The sequence below is a fragment of the Pseudopodoces humilis genome, chromosome 2, assembly GCF_049639895.1.
Source record: "Pseudopodoces humilis isolate 2021_Gansu_Grassland_sample_001 chromosome 2, ASM4963989v1, whole genome shotgun sequence".
NCBI classification, from domain to species: Eukaryota; Metazoa; Chordata; class Aves; order Passeriformes; family Paridae; genus Pseudopodoces; species Pseudopodoces humilis.
The window spans coordinates 59,862,490-59,885,420 of record NC_142201.1 but is presented as its reverse complement, the minus strand read 5'-3'; the positions used below and the strand labels follow the sequence as shown (position 1 = coordinate 59,885,420).

Below are 22,931 nucleotides of genomic sequence, written 5' to 3'. Positions count from 1 at the left end.
GCAGCAGCCGGTTTTTCTCATAAGTTCAGACCCATTAAAAGCAGTGGGTTCCTTCCACTGAGGCAAGGTGCAGGTAGACTGCAGGGTCACAGCTGCCACCTTATTGCTGTAGCTCTGCCTCTGGGAGTAGGAATTAGGAGCTGCATCAGTCAAAGGGTGGACCATGCTTTATGTTGAGTATTATCTTAAAACAAAAGAAGAAAAAAATCTCACATGTAGAAGCATTCAGAAGGATTGTGTGTGATCAAAATTCTAATATTTGCTTTTTCCTAACTCTGACAAAGGAAAGGAAGTATGAAAATATTAATTTGGGTTTTCATTTGGGAAGTTCATTGGAAAAGGGAAAGAAATCAGGGAGAAATAATGTGAATAATTCAGAATGAGTAGTGTAAACTGTGAGCTGTTGATCACTGCTTTGTTATGCAGACATAGATTTCCATTAATATTCCTTCTTTTGAAAAACAGAAATCCTGTCTCTGCTGTTGTATGCTTGATTGAACACTGTCTTAGGCTGCCATGCAAGATGTAACCAGGAGTATGTGTTCTATTACCATCTGTTAAAACCAGGTGGGGCAGTGTTCTTTATCTCTTCCACCACCCATCCCTCAGAACTCCAGGGGGATATCTTCTGTTAATGGGCCAGTGAGTCTCACTGCAGGACTGATAAAATTACATCATCCCAGTGTGAGATGCTCCACCCAGGGGGAGGAGCCAAGCATTCCTACCTGGATAGAATCTGAGACTTGGAACACCACAGGCAGCCTTTCTCCAGGGGATTCCCAGAGGAAGGCCAGACCCATCTACACCACCAGTGGACCTCCAGAGGAAAACTACAGCCTTCTATGGGATCACTGCTTTAACAGAACCACATCTGTCACTGCAGGAGGACTGCAGCCACCATTTAATTGGACTGCTACCAACACCCTGACCAACAAACAGCATGTCAGGTTATATTCTGACTCTGTCAGTGTGTTTTGTACTACTGCATTTTATTTTAATTTTCCTGTTAAGTTGTAGGTTTATTTTTTTTTTTTTTAATTTATACATGCTAGTAAAGAACTGTAATTCCTACTCCCATATCTTTGCCTGAGAGTCCCTTGACTTCAAAATTATAGTAATTTGGAGGGAGGGGGTTTACATTTTTCCATTTTAAGGGAGGTTGCTGCCTTCCTTAGCAGACACCTCTTTTCAAACTCCAAGACAAACACTTCAGGCAAAAAATCCCTCATGACAAAAAGTAAAACAAAGCATGACAAAAGACCCTATGGTATGCAGATTTATTCTTCAGATGATGTTAATATATTTTTTTTTAGAAAAGTTGTTTCCTGGTATACATACTAACTAGATTCTCTGAGGTCTCAGACCTCTCCCATGAAGTGGGTAAAGGGGTTTGTTCACCATCAGAGTGCAATTTCTGTGGGAAAACTGGAGTTGAAATTGGTCATGGAAGGCTAATGTTACACTTGAAAGCGCTTTTTTCAGCAAACATATTTTATGGATATATGCATACTATTAAGACCATCTAATATTTTCTGGAGAGAGAAATTAAATCCATAGTTAAATTGAATAGTCATTCCTTAAGAAGGCTTTTGTTACTTGTGGCTTATCTCTAACAGAAAACAGACTGTGTATTAACACAGACTCTCAGCAGGATATTTTAGTTATAAAATGTCAAAGCCTCTTCAAAATTAATGAGTAAAATATTGCCTGGCTTTAAAAATGAGTATCACAACTTTAAGAAAACATTGTTGCCCCACTCCTTGTAGATCAACATGTGGCAAGATTATTTCAGTGGAAATATGTGCCCACAGGCTGTGTATTTTTTGTGTTTTGTTTAACACCGGTTGGCATCTGAGATCAAGAAAGCTTAAAGCAATTATGAGCAGCTGGTGCAGCAAAAATCATGATTGATACATTTACAACACAGGGTCGATTCTTCTGTCAATGTTATTGTATAAAGAGGGGGAAAAGGGGACATCAGGCATGCGACTTTGTAGCCCCTGAATTAACACAGTGCTCTGACCACATACAGATGTTTCCTCCCTCTGTGCAATCAGTGTGTCTTGCATTGATTGCAGCCTGCAGACTTCGAAGAAGAAACAGCTGTGCAATTGTTGCTAAGCCTGTTTCCCTCTTCCCTTTGACTTATTGGATTATTTAATACAGCAGAATGATAGGAATTTAAAAATGAAAAAACACTGTTGAGTCATCTAGTCCATCTTGCAGCAGGATTGTCCTCTCCAGATCTTTGTCCAGTCATGGACAGGCTTTGTGATGTGATTGGACTTCAGCCAATTTCCTTTGGAAGATTATTCTACAATAGAATATACTTCATTATAAGAATTTTTCCCTGTCAGCCTACACTTTACTTTGCTTAGTATAATCACATTATTCTTAGCTATATTTTCCTGAAAAACCCTATTAGAAAAATCCTTAGTGTGTGTATCCTTCCAGAGCTTGTAGATAATTTTCATATTTCCCTTTCAATAGTGGCTTTAGTCAAGCTATACATATTTAGTTATTTTAATATTTTCCTATAAATCAGCCTTCCTGATGACTTTTATTGCTATCATTGAGCCAAATCTCAGATTCTTCTATTTAGTATTCAAATAGAAAAGGCAGGACTGAATAAAGACTTACAGATTAGATCATGATGTCATTGGAAACCCATCCTTTGAACCAGTATTTGTGCCTTCAGATCTGTCTGAATGCCAGCTCTCCTGAGGCAGACTTCAGTCATAAGATTTGTCTCAACTTTCTTATCTGCAGCATAAATGCCTACATCAAAGCTATTCTCCCTAGATTCCTTTTATGATCATTTGACCCTATAGCTGCATGCAATTAATCTAAGCTGTTTTAGGTATCCACATTTAGGATAAGAGCAATTGAGCTCTAGAGGTGTGCATTTCTCTCTGAGGTCTTTGTCCAGGACCTGATGTCCTTGGGTATTTAAATAGAGGGTGTGTAGATGTTTGGACACTGTGGCTCAAGAAGTGAGGAGAGTCAGTTTTGGCCATGGCAATGACACCTCAGCTTCAAAACAGCAGCAGAGTGGTTTGATGCACTGTGTGTCCTGAGACCATTCCTAACGCAGTTGAATGGCATTAAATTCAACTCACAAGTATGATGGTTACACTGAATGATGGGGTGGATAAAATTGCCTTTTGCATAGGCTTAGAATCACAGAATATCTCCAGTTGAAAGATGCCCCTAAGCATCATCAAGCCCAACTCCCTGCTCCTTGAAGGACAACCTAAAACTAAACCATTTGACTAAGAGCATCATCCAGATGTGCCTTGAGCTCTCACAGGCTCAGTGTTGTAACCACTTCCCTGTGGAGCCTTTTCCTGAGACCAATCCCTCTCCCACTGAACTTCTCTGTGTCCAATCTCAGCTGAAGCAGGTACAGCATTTACCCAGAGAGTATGAGTCTAGATGCCAGATATATTGGTTTTTAAGTTTCTTTGGACTGAGGAAATCTACGATCGATGCCTTTCATTTTCAAAGGCCTTTAAAAAAATGGCTCTTACCTGACAGATGTCAATCACTCTTCCCTTCTCTATCAGGTATTTCTTCTCTGCTGACAGCTTAATGCTCACAATCCTCACTGCAGCCTTGGGCAGATGCCTGCTCAGATGTAGTTCTTACCTCTAGCCTTAGGTTATGGATTGTTCTCCATACAGGTCCAACCTTTCCTGCTTTATACTGGAGTAACTAGGAAAATAAATCAGCATCTGCCTTTTGTTTATTAGTAAAAAACCAACAAAACAAAACAACAAACAAACAAACAAAAAAAAAACCCAAAAAACCTTAAATACATTTTCCCAGTGGTTGGTTACCTTCTGTCCGGGAAATAAAACCTTTGTGCTAAATTCGTTTGGAGGGCAAGCACCAGAGAAGGAGGAGACCTGTTGAAATTGAGGGATTATAATTGCCCAATATAATGTTTATTAATTAGTCCTGAATGAATTTAGACTGAACATTAACAGAAATTTTTCAAACATCTCAAGAGGGTCAAGTTCTGGAAGTTGAGAAGAAAACCAAAATAACTTGAAGAGAGAATTTGGTAAATTTAGGGAAGTTTTTATGAGAATGTGGAGAAACATTTGCAAGGATTGAAAAAAAACCAGCTAGGTATGCAATATGAGGTCACAGTGTTAGTGGGGGCTGAATAGGAGACTGGCCACTGCTCATGTGTCTCCACTATCACCTATTTCTTGTCTAATGCAGTGGTTAATGGCTCCTGCTGGTTATTAACAGATGCCAGAAAGATGCAGTCCAAGGTGAGTACAAGAATTTCCTTGTTGTTGCCAGACCCTTGGAGTTTGGGATGTCCCTTCCTGAAAAACATATGGGAGTCTGCTCTTGGTCTTTTGTTGGTGATGCTAGGAAGCACATGTGTCTCTATGGAAAAGACACTGTGTTGTCAGTCCTCCTGGGCAAAACAGGAACAGAATCCTGGACAAGACCCAGTTTATCCTTCTGAGAAGTGTATTCCTTCAATACTGCAGCCCAAGCACTGTACCCAGCCTTTTCGCAGCCTTTTTCAGCCTGTGCTGAATGCTTGCTAGTCAGTGGGCTCTGCTCCTAATTCACAGTAACTGGAACAAAATGCAGCCATCCTCATCATTCACAGAGACATGCAATCCTCAGAGACTGCAAGCCTACCACAGCATGCTATAAGTCATCGTGGCACTGGCAGACAGAGTACAGGGCTGTCTGTTGGGACAGCTAACTTTGAAGCATCAGCATACTGGAGATGAGAAGGACTGGGAGCAGTCTATGTTAGACAGGTATTTTTAGCTGCCTTTTCTTAAAATTGCCCTGCTTTCCTAACTCTGTTTTATCATCACCATGGTGAGCTAATTCTGCCACTAGCCTGTCTGCTAGTAATTCTTATGTTGATAAGCTATTCCTCATTGGATGAGAGTTTTCAGACTATGACATCTTGGTGCCTGGCCTCCTTTCCTAACAGCAGGCATGACTGACTGCTAAGGAAGGCTTCCTAGACTCCTCTCAAGTTTTTTGATCTTGCTCCTCTTCACTGCTCCATCTTCTGTGTTTGTTTCTGTGACAGAAGGGAACATTATCCTTTTCTTTCTTTCAAGTAATGTAAACACACACCTGTGAATTGCATCTGGCCCCCATTATAATAGGTGTCTATTTCAAGGAGGACTTGATGGTCCTCTTGGTTCTCCTATAGATTTTTTGACTTACCTGTGGTTTCTGAGACGGGATGGTACTGGTGGATATTTCTGAGTGATTCCTCCTTTTATGTAGGAATGGGGCATCATAATCTTCAGATGTTATGGTGCTATGTTTAAGGACTTTCCAGGACAAATTAATGTCATGGTCATACTGGATTTACCCATGTTGTCCTCATAAGTCTTGTAAAAATTATTACCTATATTGAACTTACTGAAACCCTTTTTTCCATTCATTATGATGATTTGAATAGGAGTTTCCAAGAGTTGTCACTTTAATTAGAAAAGGTAAAGGGTTAAAGTTTATTGCATTCTGTTGTTTAGCCAGTCTTTCACTGGGATGAAGAGTGCAGTGCTTCTGCCTTGCTTTTAAAACAAAAAACACCCCAGAGGGTATGTGTTTCCTTATGAAATTTATATTCTAACCTCTAGGCTGAGCGACAGCAGCACATTTCTTTGTATCTCAGACACTCTGTAGAGATGGAGAAAAGTGGCTTAGGCTCTGCGTTGTCAAACCAAAAGTAGTGGCCGTGTTGTGTGCCCTCCCCTGCCTTTGTCAGGGTAGGTGGGCGACCCTTCCCTTTAGAAGTGTCTATCAAGGTAATGTTGCTCAGTACTTCTACAGAAATATTTCAGGTTGGGAGGCTTTGCACCTAGGATGGTACTTTTGAGACATACTTCAGGGCAGTGAGTCCTTTTTTGCATTTTTCCACAGATCAGGGAAAGAGGGCATTTTCAGCCACTGGAAATTCACTTTCCTTGAGTAGAAAAAGGTCTGCAATCTAACAAACTTCGTCATTTTTCTTTTTTGAACAAGTAACATGGGTTTGTACCAGCTTGCCAAGGACCTTATCAAGGCAAGGATTACACTTTCTCATCTACTTCACCATCAGTTCAGGGTTGTCCCAGAACCATTTGCTGTTGCTGGTTATGCTGCTGTCCAGCATAAGTAGTTTGTCCATAACATGATGAGTTAATATCCTCACTGCAATGGATGGCAGGAATCTGTCAGTGGGCAGGGATGTGGGACTGTGTGGACTGGCTCTGCTTCCCACCTATTTTGTTAAAGCAATACATCCTGATTTTAAGTGCTGCTGTTCCTGAAGAAAAAAGCCCTGACAAACCACCACAAAATAACAGGTTAAAAAACTGTTTTTGTGCATTATCATTTAGCACACTCCATTGCACACAGTGTGACTATAATTTTGTCAGTGATGGTCTACGGGTTAATATACTTTATTGAAGCTTTTTCCTTATACTGAATCTGGAATCTGTGTAAGAGGCTCTTTTTGTACCCTAAAATCTATTAGATGTTACATCTTAAGTCAGCTATAAGAAGACTGACTCCCCAGAATAATAATTTTCTCTCTATTTCAGGGAAAAGTTAGTACATTTATTTTTACTTATGATAATTAGTATAATTTTATATAGGTTCAGGAGATAAGAGGGGAGGTGTGACATGGAACTTCCTTAATTTGTCTTTATTACCTATATCAGCTGTGAATCTGTTGGCCTTGATGCACAGTCAAAAAGGGAGAGATTTTTCTGTACTTGTAGATTTATGTTAAAAGGAACAAATTTAAAATAAGAACGGTAATGATAGAAGCTGAAAGAGTTGTTTTGAGAAATGAGGTATAATAAAGGAAAGCTTGTCATGTTCATTTATTCCCTGATTTTAGTGTTCAACTGGATGCAAAGCTGGAGGACCAAATCTGAATACGAGAACAATACATAAATATGAGAACTGCCTGCTTTGTTAAATATTGCTAACTGGCATCTAGAAGTGATACTGGCATCTAGAAGTGATACATAGTGTTAAAGATATCACCCCTTAATTGTCAGTTATATAAACCCAAATCTGGAAAAATGTTATAAACAGTCACTCTAATGTATATTCATTTGCACAGAAATAAAAGCTTTTTCCACTGTGCCTGGCACATACTGAATACTTAGTGGAATAGAATGGAAAGGATTTTACAAGTTAGTGCCTTTAAAATGAGGAGATCACAATACATTTCTGACATGGTATTCCAACTTGGACTCTTATTTTACAATTTAATGTTAATTCTCAGTGCAGAAACTGTGGTTCCATGATAGAGAGATTTGAGAATCCTGTACCACGCACTGTTCATCTTGGTCATTTTGCCTAAGGCACTGAGAGAAAGTTGTGTCTAGCTTTGACAGCAACAGCAATTACTTCTGTTTTAAAAAGAAACATCTAATGCACGAAGGACCTAGTGCACAAGTCTTGTGAGAAGCGGCTGAGGAAACTGAAGTTGTTTAGCCTCAAGAAAAGGAGGCTTAGGAGGACCTTATCCCTATTTGAAAGGAAGTTGCAAACTGATTTCCTCTCCCAGGTTACAAGCAATAAAACAAGAGGAAATGGCCTCCTCAAGCTGTGACAGGAAAAGTTTAGAGTGGATATGAGGAAAAATTTCTTTAGTGAAAGGATGGTCAGGTGTTGGAACAGGCTTCCCAGGGAAGTGGTTGGATCAGCAGCTCTGGGTATATTTAGAAGTCATCAGTAGATGTGAATATTAGCCATGTGATTTAGTGGTGGCCTTGACAGTGCTGAGTTAATGGCTGGACTCTATGATGTCAGAGGTCTTTTGCAGCCTAAGTGATTCTATCATACTGGGGCATAAAATAAGAGTTGAAAGCATTTATCTGTTAGACTGCTACATTGGAAATTCTCCTAACATAACACAACCAGAACCGCCCAATAAAGTATTACCCAGTGTTCCTTTTCCTTGTACGGTCCCAACATGAGGGACAAAGAGTTAATTGTGGTACTTCACAGTCCTCTTTCTCTTTCACACCCACCTGGCCTTAGATATAAATGGTAAAGCCAAGATCCAGGAACTTTGCACCTTCTAGTTTCTGATGCACATATTGTGATGTGTTCTTTCGCATGTGTTTTTTTGTTGTTTTTTTTGGCCAAAGTAAAAGAATTGGAGAAGTTCTGTTTATTTTTCCACAAGGTTCTTAAAGGGTGATTGTGGGTTTTAGCTTCTTTGACAAAACACTAGTGTATTTTTATATTTTTTTTTCAAGTCAGTTGGTGAAAAGAACTTTCAGTTCTCAGAAGGGATAAAGCTCTAGAAAATGTTGATTTTTTTCATCGAAAATCATTTTGGCTCATAAGCTATTCTTTCCTTATCTTGATGGAAAAAAAAGATCAAATTTCTAGATCAATAATGTTGAAAACAGCAACAGCAGTGATCATCCTGGATGTATGTTGTTTTCTGATGCGCTTTCATATCTCTGAGCATTTCCTCATGCTGTAAATATCAGCCTGACTTGTACTCAGGCTTCAACCTCAAATCCAGCAACAGCAGAAAAAATAGGGGCTGTTTAAATGCAACGAGGCTTTGAAAAAACAGTTTTTTAAATGTGCCAGCATGTCAAAACATTGAAGGAAAATACTGAAGAATACCAGTGTGCTTCCAGTTTGTCTCTTGCTGAATGTTTTTTCTATTGAATAATCACATCTTCCATTGCCTAAAGCAGCGGTTCATTGTATGTAATGTGTGCTTCAAGGCAGTAAAGAAAAAAAAAAGATTGAAATTATCTGGAGGAAACCAGATCACTTTATTTCAAAGACAAATTAGATTGATCTATCTTACCATTCTCCATGGATTTCATAGACATGTTACTTGTTGAAGTGGTATCAAGCATTTTATATATTATAGCAATTTGCATACGTTCATTAAGCTGTGCTTTGTAAAGCTCTCTGACAGGGGCATTTGATGAATCCTTCTGTGGACTGCATTTGCTTTATGTGGAGCAATCTGTTAAATCATGCCTTTGTCCTTCAGTTTGTCAGAATCAGTAAGCGAAGCAGATGTTGTTAACTGTGGGAGAGTTTGGGTTTTTTTGGTGTTTGCAGAATATGGGATAACTGTGAAGGGCATGATGTTTGTTTGTAAAAGTGACAGCTGGTGTTATTAAAGACAGAAAGTCTGCTACAAGTGAAAACTTTCTCTGGCATCTTTTAGCAACTCCAGGAGGTTTTTTGGAACAGTCAGGTGGGTGGTCAGTTCTAAAATAAACATTGCTAATATTACGCACAGCAAATTGTGTGCTTGTACTTAACACACAATTGTTCTTAGCTTTGGTTGCAGACGTTCTGTCACATAGCTATCTCAGCCATGCAGTAATTCATAACATTTCTCTGCAAATATGTCATAAGAAATTCTCAGGTCAACAATCCCCTGAAATGTGTCTTTGAGAAATATAATTTCATGTATTATGGAATTAGTAGGGTTTTACAGCTGCAGGTTACCTTTATGACACAAGTTTTGCAGGACCTGACAGTTCAGTCCCTGGAATCTCTGCCTATTGTCAAGGTCGCTTGGCTGAAGGTGTTTCAGCCAGGGAGCAGGAAACATTTAGGTGGTTAACATGCTACATCTGATGGGTGGTAATTCCTGCTAAGGTGTAGTAAGATGAGTGCTTGGCAGCTGCAGAGGCCTTGCAAGTGAAGGTAAAGTGGGAAGTCATAAATTGGGTAAGAAATGAAGGGGATAAATAAGAGGGAAGACATAGGTTAGGGGGTGCCTCAAGAGAGGCCAGCACGGATGGAGGTGCTTATCTCCTTTCTCTGTGGACCAGTGACAGGACACAAGGACATGGAATGAAGTTGCAGGGAAGTTCAGATGGAGTTCTGTGAAGAGGTGCTTCACTGAGTGAGTGGTCAGTCACTGGAGCAGGCTCTCCAAGGAAATAGTCATGGCACCAAGATTGTCAGAATCCAAAGAGTGTCTGGACGGTGCTCGTAGTCATTTGGCCTGGTTTTAGGTAGTCCTGCAAGGAGCAGAGAGCTGGACTCAGTGATTCTTGGGTGTCTTCTATGGGTGTCTTCCAACTGGAGATTTTCTGTGATTCTATGTGGAAAAAGTTGTTACAAAGCTAACTGATGAAGAAGTAGAAAAAAAAAAAGGACATTACTGTAGGAAAAAAAGGAAGACACTACTGTAGAAAATAAAGGGTAAACTTTGGCCACCTTCTGATCTTGCAGATTTTTATTGGTATTATTTTGTAAGTAGCTCCCACTCATTTTAGAAGTCGTATTTGGCTGCGATTCACTTTAATGACATTCTCTTTGTGATTATGCATTATTGTGGAAATCTCTTTTGGGGAATTGAGTAGGAGGTGCAAAGGGTGGAGATGTAGTGATGTTACTCGTGCCTGTGTAATTGAATCTGAGCTTCCGAGCCTGGCTTGTCTGCAGCTGACATCAACAGCAGGAATGGCTACACAGTGCATAGAATAAATAATCCTAGAAGTTGTCATGTTTGCAGCGATTGCCTGAAAATATGTAGAGAAGACCGGTGAGGGATTTCTGTTGTTCTTGCACATGAAAGTAGGCAGCAGCTACAAATCAACGGACTGTTGCTTTTGTAAGAAGAATTGGCAGAATCTTTCATGCTGTTGCTGGATAAAAATTTTACTGCTTCTGTTCCTCAGAGTGAGTTTTATCTTCCTGTCTGATTATCTTGCAAAAAATGAGCAGTGAAATAATTATCCACGCTGATATTTACATTTCATTTCTCTGCTTGAAAATAACCAGCTCACAGAAGGGAACAGAGGGAGTCCAGGACTCCTTGGGTGGGCCAATCCTTTGGAAAAGCAAATGTTTGCTCTTCAGCTGGGACATATAGGTAATCCCAGCCAGGCGACTATTGATGCATAGTGGGCACAGACAATTCTACAGCTGATTCTCTTTGCCTTCACTGGGAATCATGTGGGAGGTACCAGTAGCACAGCTGCAGTGGAAAGCTCAGGAAAAACTCTGTGGAAAGAAAGAGACAAGACTTCTTCTAGTATAGGCTCTTAATTATCTTTAAGAGCTGTGGCTATGTGGTAGTCCTGTGTGAAATGGTATTTCTTGTTACAGAATGCCAAGTTGCCAATAGTGCTGGAGAAATACTCAATGGAGCATGTACTAATGATAGTGCTTATCCAGAACAGAGATCAGACCAAGTGCATTTGTACACATAAACTTTATTCCCATTTTTAATATTTTTTTTTTCTCCTTTGTGTCTTTTCTTAGTCTGCTGAGCCTGTTTCTTTCTACTGCTGCATCTTCTTTCTTTTTGCTTTGTTAAGCATGTCAGATTTAACAAATGTATTATGCTCAGGGTCACTGTGTGAGAATCACCAGGAAAATTTACAGAGACTCTGGGACTAATTGTGATTAGGTGTTATATGTATCCTTACAAGAATGTATGTCCAGAATTTCACACCGTAACAGAACTGCCATGTTCAGCATTTCTGGACATTAAAGAAATAATGCACTTAAGGATACCCTTGATTTTTCATATGGTTTCCCTATTCATGTCACTGTTTTGCTGCAAGTTAAAGGCAGAATACTGCTTAAATGCACATAAGGGTGCTTGTGGTTTCCTAAATCATTTATATTTTCTGATATGCCACTGGCAGTTTTTCATAACGCAGTATGTTGGTTTTGTTTTTTCATTGCAAATGATTGTAGCAAAATTGCTATTTGAAAATTTGTTGTTTTTTTGTTTTTTTTTTTTTTTTCATTTTCTACTAATTTTGAGCTTGTGTAGAAGTTGGTTAAGAATCTATACAATATTATCTACCTTAAGTGTAATGTACTATGAATTACCATGCTATCATTGTTATCACCCACAACATTTCTCAGATGATGCACAGCTTCAGAAGGACTGGCTCATAGACTCCTTTCTAAGTAGCAATTTTGCACAATATTTTTTTTTTCATTTTATATGATTAAGCCATATACTTTCAATGACTTTAAATAGATATAATCTTTTTTTATCAGATCTTGGATTCTGAACTTGAAGCAGTTCTTCAAGATTATATGCTTCTTGAGACTCGGAAAGTATCTGCAATAAATAGGTATGTGTAATGGATATATTTGTTTTGTGTTGGATGGTTTGGACTGTGTGAGTTTTGTTGACAGTTTAATGCTAAGCTGCTTACAGCTCTTGATAAGTCTCAGTTGCTGTGAAAGGGACAGTGTGATGGATCTTTTTGGGCTGAATTTTCAATAACACGTGGTTATTGTAGGACAGAAATTTGGAAGGGTCTGATGTTCACAGTCGCTCAGAGAGAAATATTTAGCCCAACCCACACACTTAACTTCAGAGTGAACAAAAAGATGAGTCTCCACAAGCAAGTTTTGAAGGTAAAATCAGAAAGAGAAAGTTGTTCTACTCTTAATCCCTCCATACCCAAGGTTGTGCTTCATCTATATTTACATCTGTGTGTCCTTTGGGGTTTTCTTTACAGCTGTTGAAGGTGATAAAGGAATGAATATAACTAAGTATGGGAAGGAAATGACCATACAGGTTGAAAACTTGGGTACATTGAAATTCCTGTAAATTTTCTTCTTAGATGTTTCAATGAAGCTCACATCTCACTTCAATCATTTACAGAAAATATTCAGGCAATTTCAGAAATACATTCTTGCATATAACAAAGCAATTTTAAGGTGATTTCTTTTTTAAAAGCCAGATCACAATTTATGGTTCTTGAAGCTCTGCTGAAATCCTAGAAATGGAGAAAGATAAATGAGAGAAGATTTAGAAGTTCTTATTCTTTCCAAAGGGTTCATAGACCTAGGCAATTTTTTTGAGATTCAGTTCATTTTGAAATGGTGAAAGGCTTCTTGAATACCTGGATGTAACAGTTTGACTTACCTTGATCTGTGTGAGAAACTTTGAAGAGATTTAGAAATGGAGAGAGATTAAATGCTTATGCGTGAAATTCACAAAATGGATTTTTGCACTTTATTGGTTATTCTGTAAGAATTTGAATGCAACATATCTTCGTAGTGTGCTTCACCTCTAAGTCCCAAGATATTTAGCAAAAGCTGGAGAAGAACCATTGTCTCCAATTTATGTATGGAGTCAGGTACCTGCCTGGATCACCTGATGCCCTACTACTACAGCTCCTTGATGTTCAGACCTGTGCCCAGCCTGTCAGAGAATCCCATGTCTAATCATCCTTTCACAGTGTGTGCAAAAGTTCAGTGTTTCTGATGTTTACATTTTCCTAATATTTCTCATCTCCATTGATGTGCCCTTACTGCTCTATTTTGTGATACTCTCTCTTCACTCTCATTTCTTCTGCTTTGTTTTCTACTTTGCTTTCTTATTTTGCTTTCCCATGTTTTCTCCTCTTCTTAATTCACTTGCAGTCTCTGGAGATTAGCTGTAGGGAGACCTTACACAAGGAGGAGTTTCAGGAAAAAGAAATCATAGCGGAATGAGCTTTCTTTTTACTGCCTCTCGGGAGAGCCTGCTGTAAAAGGCAACTTGCTGTCATTCCCATAAATTTTCTTTTGCAGCCATCTCTGCTGGGTGTCCCCTTTGTGCCCTGTGAACATCTGTGTTGCAGCTTATGTCTGAATCCAACTGGAGAACAAATGTGTGAACCTGCTTCTTATTTTGAGCAGAAAGCTGCTGCTATTAGTAGGGCACATGGCCCTGGTTCACCTGCGACTTCTTAATCCCCAGCTGGGAGCAAACCAGCCGTCTGGATTCTCCCCTCCTGCCAGCCATGCCCTTGTCCCTGGGGTGGCAAGTTTACCTGCCTTCCTCCAGACACTGCCCAGTGCCTGTCATTTTTCAGCATTCATTTTCTCCCTGAGTTTTCCCCAAGATGTCATGCAGAAAGGAAGAAAGGAGTGAGCACTGCAGGACTTCGGTGACATAGCTTACTTTCTGCTGCTCCTGAAAACTTCTCCTTGCATTCATGCAGGCACCACCCTTCTGCATAAGCAAGAAATATTTAAGCCTTGAAGTATTCAGGCTCCAGGGATGCTGGAGTGGAAGAGAGCTTTGTTTGCTAGGCTGTGCGCAAGGGTTCCAGGAAAAGTCGACAGTGTTTCTGTGCCAGTTTTGGACACAGCATAAGACAGCTCACTGAGCTTAAATTAGGAACTTAACCTCAAACAGATTTGCTTTAAACAACTTTCTACTTTAAAAGGAAAAAAAAAAAAAAAGAGTGAAGAAAAGGAAGCAGCAGTGCTGCCCAGTTTGCAAAAGTGCTATCCCACTTGGGCGTGCTCAGGAGTGCTTGAAGTGCATAGGTGGTGAACTGCAGTTGCTGTGGCATATGCGTGTCTCCAAGAGAAAAAGGAAATCTGTTGTGTCAAGTTGGCTTCAGCTGATGCTCGAAGGGCTGTTGTGACAAGCCTGGAAGGTGCAGAAACTTTTGTGAAAGATCAGGTGTGATAGCAGAGAGTGACTGTAACACTTGGGGGGAGGAAGCTGGAGTATTTGAGGTCAGTCTAAGTCGGCAGCCATCAGCAGGCAAGGGAACACAGCTGATTTAGCAAGAGCATGCACCAATTCAACAGCTTCCCTCAGATATTTGGGTTGGAACGACTCAGAATTAGCAAACCTTCCTGGCTGACGTTGCTGAAAAGGCTACTGGACGACTTTGATTTCCTTTTCAGTAAATGAGCTCCCTTGCAGTAGAAGGGTATGTGAGTTTCAGAGCTTTTCAAGCTAGGTTAGAAAAAGTTGGCCCCTTTCTTTCCAAAACTATCCATAAAGGCAGTCCCAGTGAGCCCCAGACAACTCTGGGTGTGTGAATCTTGTGCAGGCAATGGTCTCCCCTGTTCATTTTGTGAATTCACTTGTCGTGGAGGGAAGGGCTGGTCTGGCTGACTGTATGATTGGAAGTGCTGAACAGCAAAAATTTCTAAACAAAAAAATCTGGTCCTCTTTAAACCTTGGCGGACAGATATCTGTCTTCCATCTGTGGCAGCCTGTGCCAAATAGCAGAACTGAAAAGCTGGTGTTCTGAAACCTCAGAGGAATAACTGGCACGTTCCAACTTTTTTTTTTTAAACTTCATACAAATCTGAAACATTAAACACAGAAAGTAATGTTAAATGTGACAAGCAGTCAGAAATTGGGAAGTTCAGCTGGAAGGGCTGTGCACGGGACAAAGCCCTGGCACAGGGCATGGAACTCCTCAGCACTGCTGCATGTTTGTTGCTGTCGAGTTACAGCAGGTAGTGGTCACCCATTGTGGAGACAGCTCCTCAGCTGTCCCCGCCCTGGAGGGACCAGGGAGGTGGCTGGTAGCCTTGAAGGTGTGTATTGTTCACAAGACCCCTCCAGAGGTGCAGAGTGGCTTAAACCATGTTGAGATGTGACACCTGGAAGGAGGATACTGAATACATACTCTAGACCAACTAAGCAACTCAGTCATCATTAAAGAAAATGAAGGCATTATGATCAAACAAAGAACTTTCAGATACAAACTGTCAGGAAATAGTCTGAATTCTGCATTGAGCTTTCTTAAAAACACAAATATTTTACATCTTTGGAAACACTTTCAAACTGGCTTTTTGCTTATTAGTGTTACCAGGAAAAAGTAATGCATGGATCTTCTATCGTGTAGGAAGAAGTAGGGAAGGACTTCTCCCTTATCTGACCATGATTTGATAGAAAAGTTTCTCTGGACACATTGCTGGCTTATGTTCAGCTGGCTGTCAACCAGCACCCCCAGGTCCTTTTATACCAGGCAGCTTTCCAAACAATTTTTCCCAAAGCCTGTAGCATGGGGTTGTTGTGACACAAGAGCAGGACCCAGGACTTGGCCCTATTGAACCTCATACAATTGTTCTTGGCCCATCAATTCAGCCTGTCCAGATCCCTCTTCAGAGCCTTCCTGCCCAACATTCCCATCCAACTTAGTGTCCTCTGCAAGGACACTGAGGGTGCACTTGATCCCCTTACCCAGACCATTGATAATGATATTAAGCAGAACTGTTTAATCAATTAGACTGAGATATTTTGTCTGTTCTTGTTCTTACTTGAGACTGTATCCAAAAAGGACTGTCTTGTTTTCAGTGAGGTTGAATCAGTCTCATGGAACAGCTGGGAAATAAAGCAGGACTGTGCATCAGCCATTATGACCTGGGCAGTATCAATTTGCTTTGGTTAGGGAAACTGTCAGCTTTTAGCAGTTCCCTGTTCATTTTTAATTTGCTTTCCTATCTGGGTGCACTGTGTTTTTAGTAATGTGCACCTCTGCTGTGTTGTCCCTTTTATCAATCAAAGTTATTTTGCTTTTCTGACTTGGTGTGGTGTTGCAACTGTTTGTCTCCTTTGGCAGAGCTAGGAAACTGTGTGTTTATGATAGGTGATTACAAGGACACAACTTTGGTACCTGGGAGCAACTTCTCTTAATTCACTGGAATGGTTGTGGCCGAGTCTTGCTGCTAAACATGCCGGATGCTACCCAGTAACGCTTGGTGTTAATAATTGACGATGTCAATAATGGGTGACACAACTGTCAGATTAAAAATAAAGCACTAATAAGGAGCTTTGAAATAGTCTTGTTTAAGATTGGTTGTTGTTTGTAACACCATTAATTCTGAGCAAGACTTTAATTCCAAGTGCAAGAAAATGAAGGAAAATGAATTCCGCTTAAATGGATTAATGAATTTGCATATGGAGGAAAGCAGCAGTCCCCTATGTGAGTGTGTTTTGTCCATGTTACATTAGTCACCTGGCTGGCTGTCACCTTCAGGGTCGTTTCAGTAGACTTCCCAAACAGCAGAGTCACTGCCTGTCACTATGTCCCATGCCTGCATGGGGTGTAGATGGTAAATGTCCAAGTGGAATTTTTAACTTGAACACTCAAGAAACCAATGCCAACAGTGAAGAGAATGGATACAATCTGCTGTTGGTTCTGTTATGCTTTTGCCTGAGGAAAATGTTTCCAAATTGGAGAGGCAGGTGCACACTTGTGTGGTGCTTTTTTTGTGTAGATACTAATGATGCCTCCCATGCATCCCGATGTGTATCCCTATTCACTATGTGAGGGTTGGATCAGGAAGAAAGTGTGTGATAGCCAAATGTAGCTACACATGAACAAAGTATCCTTATTTTGTCAAGATAAAATACCCAGCACAGTGTATCATAAATTGATCCCTGGAGGACAGACCTAGAATATAAACTGTAGTACTTTGAATATATGTGTGTTATAATCGTATTGAATGCCATTCAGCAATTTGTATTGTATTACAGCTGACAAAGTATTTTACCTCCTAATAACTAACTAATGTAAATAGTGTTGATATTTTCCTCATATTTATAATTACATCAATTGCTTTGTGTATTAGTAACAGTTAAGTGTCAGAACCCGAGCTGTAGCTGCCAGTAATCCACAAGCAACTTGTTTGCATATTCAAAATACAAAACTGAAGAGTAATTGCCCTTTTTGCTAGTGCATATCACAGCTCAAATTTTACATAGAAAAGCCCACTGTTACCTAAGTATTGTGAAGTTCAATATTAAATCTAGTGCTAATAGAATGTCTTCTAGAAATGAAGAGAAACCCTCAACAGATCAGAAAACATCTGATGAAAAATAAATTAATAGCTCACTTTAGCTAGGAATTGTGACTTACTTCCAAATGAAGCTGTTTTGAAAAAAGATGTTCCTGCTGTTGAATGTAGCATTTTTCAGAGCCAAAGCTGGAACATCCATATGCAGTGCAATGTTTTTGTTTTGTAATGTGAGATAATTGGGCTAACAGAGTGTCACAAAGAAGCATTTGAGGATTGACTAAATTTTTCAAACAGAAGCTGTTTTTTTGGAAAGTTTCCAGAGAAATAATCATTCTGTGTTGCTGTCTTGTGGACTTTAGCATTTTTATTCTTAGGGACAAAAGAAATTGAGATTTCAGCATAAATCTAGACAAAACTTCAATAGAAGAAAGTAACTTCTTCAGCTTCTAGGGTTTTTGTTTGTTTGTTTGTATGCTTGTTTATTTTTTAACTTTTGTTTTCTTTGTAGTTTAGTGTTTTATTTGTGTTGCAATCCTTCTTGGAGGCCAGTGCTTAATACAGTTGATGGTTTTTTAAATTTTGCAAACCACTAGCATTTGTGAGGGCAACAGAGTGAAGAGTCAGTTCCAACTTAATATTGCAGATGTACACTGAATTATCCAGGGAAGAGCAAAGGTTGATTAAATTCACAAAATAAGGTGATTCATAGTTTTCTAAATATGTCACTCAGCCTAAAATTAACTCAATTATTTACCAGTCACACACATGCTAATGAATCCTGACAATCTCAATTGACCTACTGCGATGAACTTTGCTGTCACCTAATATTATTTCCTCTATATTTTTACTTAAAAGAGTGATTGTAGCATTTATCACATGCAAAGCAAAAATGCTCAAGGATTTTATTATTTTTTAAAATACTTGCAATTTCAGGGCACTAGTAAATTAATTACATTTAATTAGAGGCACTTGGTTTTTGTAAAGTGTTTCCTAAAGTTTAATCCCCCAGAGATTTTACATGTGATAGTGATGAAAGTGGCTGCTTCTAAGGCAGCATCAATGATACAATTTCAGAAATAAAGTTGAGCTTATCTTTAAATGCAAAACGTGACAAAATTATGGAACTTTAGGACTAATAGGGTAAATAATATTTATTATTATTTCTAAAATTAGAATCACCTTGGAATGCCATTTTTAGCTGTGTTACCAGTAGCTATAAAAAATTGGTAAGTTAGGCAAACTAAATAATAATGAGTTTATCTACTTTCCCACTAAATGCAGAAATACACAATTTAAATAAAATTATGGTTATTCTGGATTTGTACTTGAGTTGCGGGTACATCTCCAAAAGCTGCCCAGGATTATGAAATGGTATCTCTCTTTCCCTTTCCAATGTTTTTGCCTCAAAGCTTTACAGAATCCTGGATGAAAATCAACATTGATCCATGAAATAGACATAACTGTAGCATCCACATGGGTAGGGCACAGCAGCTGAAAAGATTTCTGGCCTGCGGTTATTTCTGTCAGGAAAATGGAGATAGATAAAGATATAGATATATAATATTTAAAGCTGCTGGGCAATGGTAGGCTGTTTGCAGACAGCTGCATGTTCAGCCTCTTTTGCTAGAATGGTTAAGTGGTTAATTAAGTGGACAAGTCAGGTCTCAGCATACCCTCAGGGAGAAGACTGCTGTGTCTCAGCCTCCTGTGAAAGTTTTGGGAGAGATGGATTTGAGGCTGCAGCAATCTCACTGTGAGATGTGGTGGATATGGCTAGAAGATGGGTCTGCTAGAACCCATGTTACAGGATTTTATTCAGTGGCTGCCACCCGCAGAGAAACATAAGAAGTTAAAAAAACCCTGAAAATTTCTGAAAACTGAAACTAAAGCATCATGTTTAATTGAATCTCTTTCTGGGTAGTTCCAAATTGTTACTGTTTAGAAAGCAGTTTGCTTGATGTTTTTGGGGTTTTTTAACAATAATTTCCATGATTTTCATACTTGAGTCATTCAGTGACATCAGCTATGGTGACCAAACAGTTGTTTCCGTGGTGAGAAATTGCAGTGTTACGAGCATGCTTGTATGAATCAGGTAAGAAAAACAGATCAACTATAAATGGAGAAAATTTGCTTGCAAAAATAAGCCAGAAATATTTGTGAAAGTTTTCTGGAGAATGGCTTGGAAATCTAAAAATTATTTTAACATAGGCGGGTCTTCAGTTCATCCAAAAATTCCAGCATGGCTGGTTTTATAGTGAAGCACAAAGGGATCTGTCTACATCTGGTAACAGCAGCCACCTGGAGAATGCTTAAAATAGATAAGTAACTTCATAAGAAGTGTGAATTAATTTAACTGCAAAAAAAAAAATAAAAAAATAGCTTCTTGCTCATCCTCTAAAATATGACAGCCAGCATCACAGCTCATTGTGATTAAGGTCTATCTCTCTAATAAATTGCATCTTAAAAGGATATTGAGTGTTTCTGTTATGTCACAGATACAGTTCTTATTCCACTGGGGTGAAAGCCAGGAACTCAACCACTGAAGATGATGGAGCTGCATCAGGCTTCTGTAAATACAGGGAAATGTGACTTGCGGTCTCTATATGTAAAAAGGAATCTATGTCCAAATTTAGGACACCCCAAAGTATATGTTATATGGTATACTGTATTGTCATGGATTAAATCATATTTTTGGGTATATGGTAGTAATACCAAAAAGACCCTGGATATGTCCAGTGACAATATGAATTAATTCCATTCCCGTCATGACAACTCTCAGTGGGAATATTGTGCCTTGGCTGGGCTCAGACGTTATTTCCAATAAGTATGGAAATTATGGCTCACAGTGCTGCAAAGTGCTAGGAGATCTCCAGGGAAATCTCATCAGATTATTTGATAGGTTTGAAATTAATGTGTGTCCCAACTGTATTTGCACAATATACAGTTGTCTCTCAGATGGCTTATAAGGAAAGGTAAATTCAACCATCCTAAACCGGTCAGGGGACTTGCTGCAATGTGCTTTCTTGGTAGAGTATAGGTATTTTTCTGAGTTGTGCAGAAAGTACAGGCAACTCAGAAAATGGTTATATAATTTTCTTACACTGCAGACTTACTTGTCTTGTTTGTAACCTCATGATGCCACATCATCATCTTTATTGCATTTCTCCTTGCCTCCAGTTTAGTAGACATGATTTTTTTCATTGTCCTTTTGAAAATCTGAAAGGGAAAAGCCTATTGAGAAATTCATGCTTCTGGTGTGAGTATGGCCCAGCTGTGGATTCATCCATTGATACCTTCATACACCTGTCGTTCCTAGATTGCTCCTTGGTGAAGGCTTCTTTACGGCACTGTTCTGGCCTCTTCACAGGCTGGTTTGGGATTGTGCCAGGCTTTGCCTGGTCAGGTGTGCAGAACCGTGTCATGTTAGGCCAAAAACTATCCCTTCGTTTTCTTTCCCAAAGGAGCAAGGGATTATCATCCATGGAAGAATGTACATAGCTTCACCATATTTATAAGCAGTGAATGTCTCAAGAAGCATATGACAAATTTACAAGTCCATCAGTTGAGTTTCTTGAATTGGGCCTCTTCTGGAAGCCATAAGCTAAAATCTCAAATACAAATCCTTGTAAGTTTTGAAGCATGCAGAAAATGTGTTCTCTGGTTAAGAAGTCTTTAAAGGACTAGGAGAGGAATGGTCTTCTTCAGAGATCTGCTTCTATCCTCAAGTCTGAATACCAGGGCTGAGTGTTTTTGGAGGCCCAGGGCAAAAGGGAAGTTAGCACCATATGGGAGGTGCAAGGGCTGCGAGCCTGGACTAGATCTTCACTTTTTTTAAACTGCATAGCTTTTGACATTGCTTTTGAGAACATGGAAATAAAATGGTCAAGATACCGTGAGCAGTGCAGCTTCTCTCTCCTCTCACTGATTTAACTTTATTTGTATCTGGCTTCCACATTTTGCTTCCAGTCTTTCCTTCCTTCCCATTGTAAAAAGGTATTTTGGTATTTTCTTCTCCAAAAGGTATTTTCTTTGTTCGTTTGTAAATTCTTTGGTTACCTCAAAGATTCAGTCACAGAGAGAGGAACCTCTAGGATCCTTTCTGTTGACTTTTGTTCTTCCCCAACACTGTATACAGATGGTCTTCCAGTTCTTTTTTCCTTATTTTATGTGCTTGCATTTACTCTTAAGAAAACTCAGTTCTCCTTTTCTTTCCAATAGCCATCAGCTGTGGCAGGCAAGGGGTTGATTGGGCCACCCACTTTCTGTCTCTTTGCAGATTGGTTATGTTGATGGAAACATTTGGTACAATGGTTTTGGTTTGCTATATGCTCTGATCCTACTTAAAGCTTCTTTTCCCCCCTCCATTATGATAGGATCAGGGTATCAGCAGTCACATCTGGCACTAGAGTCTAAGTGCAATAGATACCTGGCTACCTTTCATTAATCACATAGAAGAGAAAACTATAGAAAATCAAATAATAATTTATTTCCTCTAATACTAATTCTTCCAGATTCCTGTTGTCTTTATCACTTAATAAAGCCTATCTGACTACATATTAGAATCTCCTCCATTTTTGTACCTGATAGGTACAAATACAACCATCTTTATTTCTACTTCTTATTATTCATGGTACTATATTTAATGTATCTAATGTAATTAGGAATTGTATTTTTCCCTCATAAGCATTTGGGGAGGAGAAAGGACTGTATAATTATTTTTTCTTTGATTTGCTGAGCCAAAGTAGTTGGGACGGGACATGCACCATCCAAAGAGCCATTCACTAAATTCCAATTGATCAGTCACTGAGATGACCAAAAGTCAAGATTGGTGATATGCCTGCTGCTGACAGCAGAAATACAAGTCAGTGATGTTACAGCAAGAGGGTCTGTGGAATCATTATGGCTGGTACTGATGTACGAGATGGAAAGGAATCAGGGTGTTTCAATGTTTGGTTTGTATGTGGCAGTCTAGAGAAAAACAGGCATTATTATCTATCAGCTAAACTGGTTTTCAATTGAATTGTTTGGGCCTTTTTTAACTTTATATGCCAAGCAATTAATAATTTGAGTACCTTTCTTAGTGCTTTCTGAAGCATTGAAAATATGAACTTGAATAGTGTATGGTGCTTTAAAATTGTGTTTAGCATAGAGGTATTTATCTATTTGTCATGCAGAAGGAAAATTAATAATCTTCTTTGTGCACCAAAACTTTTATACTGAATGTTTTCTGAAATTTCATTATGTAGAAGCCCCATGGAAGCTGTGCTGTCCAAAACATTTTTCTTTTCATGTACTGTAATGTGTGTTTGTTCAAACAAAGAAATGCTTATCTGTTGAAAAGATAGCAGTGATAAATTACTTCAGCTTTCATGCTTACCTACTGTTTTCCATTTGGCATTAAATTCTTAGTTGAATCCCAGAGG

The 22,931-nt window shown here is 39.2% G+C and overlaps 1 protein-coding gene across 7 annotated transcripts in view; it reads left to right on the top strand.

The window, feature by feature from the left end:
• ENOX1 (ecto-NOX disulfide-thiol exchanger 1) overlaps nt 1–22,931 on the top strand; it is a 307,218-nt gene that overhangs the window by 14,648 nt on the left and 269,639 nt on the right. For all 7 annotated transcript variants that reach the window (XM_088068185.1, XM_005516390.2, XM_088068196.1 and 4 more), the window contains exon 3: nt 12,013–12,089. The gene's annotated coding sequence lies outside the window, so the exon portion shown is untranslated. The remainder of the gene's footprint in view (nt 1–12,012; nt 12,090–22,931) is intronic.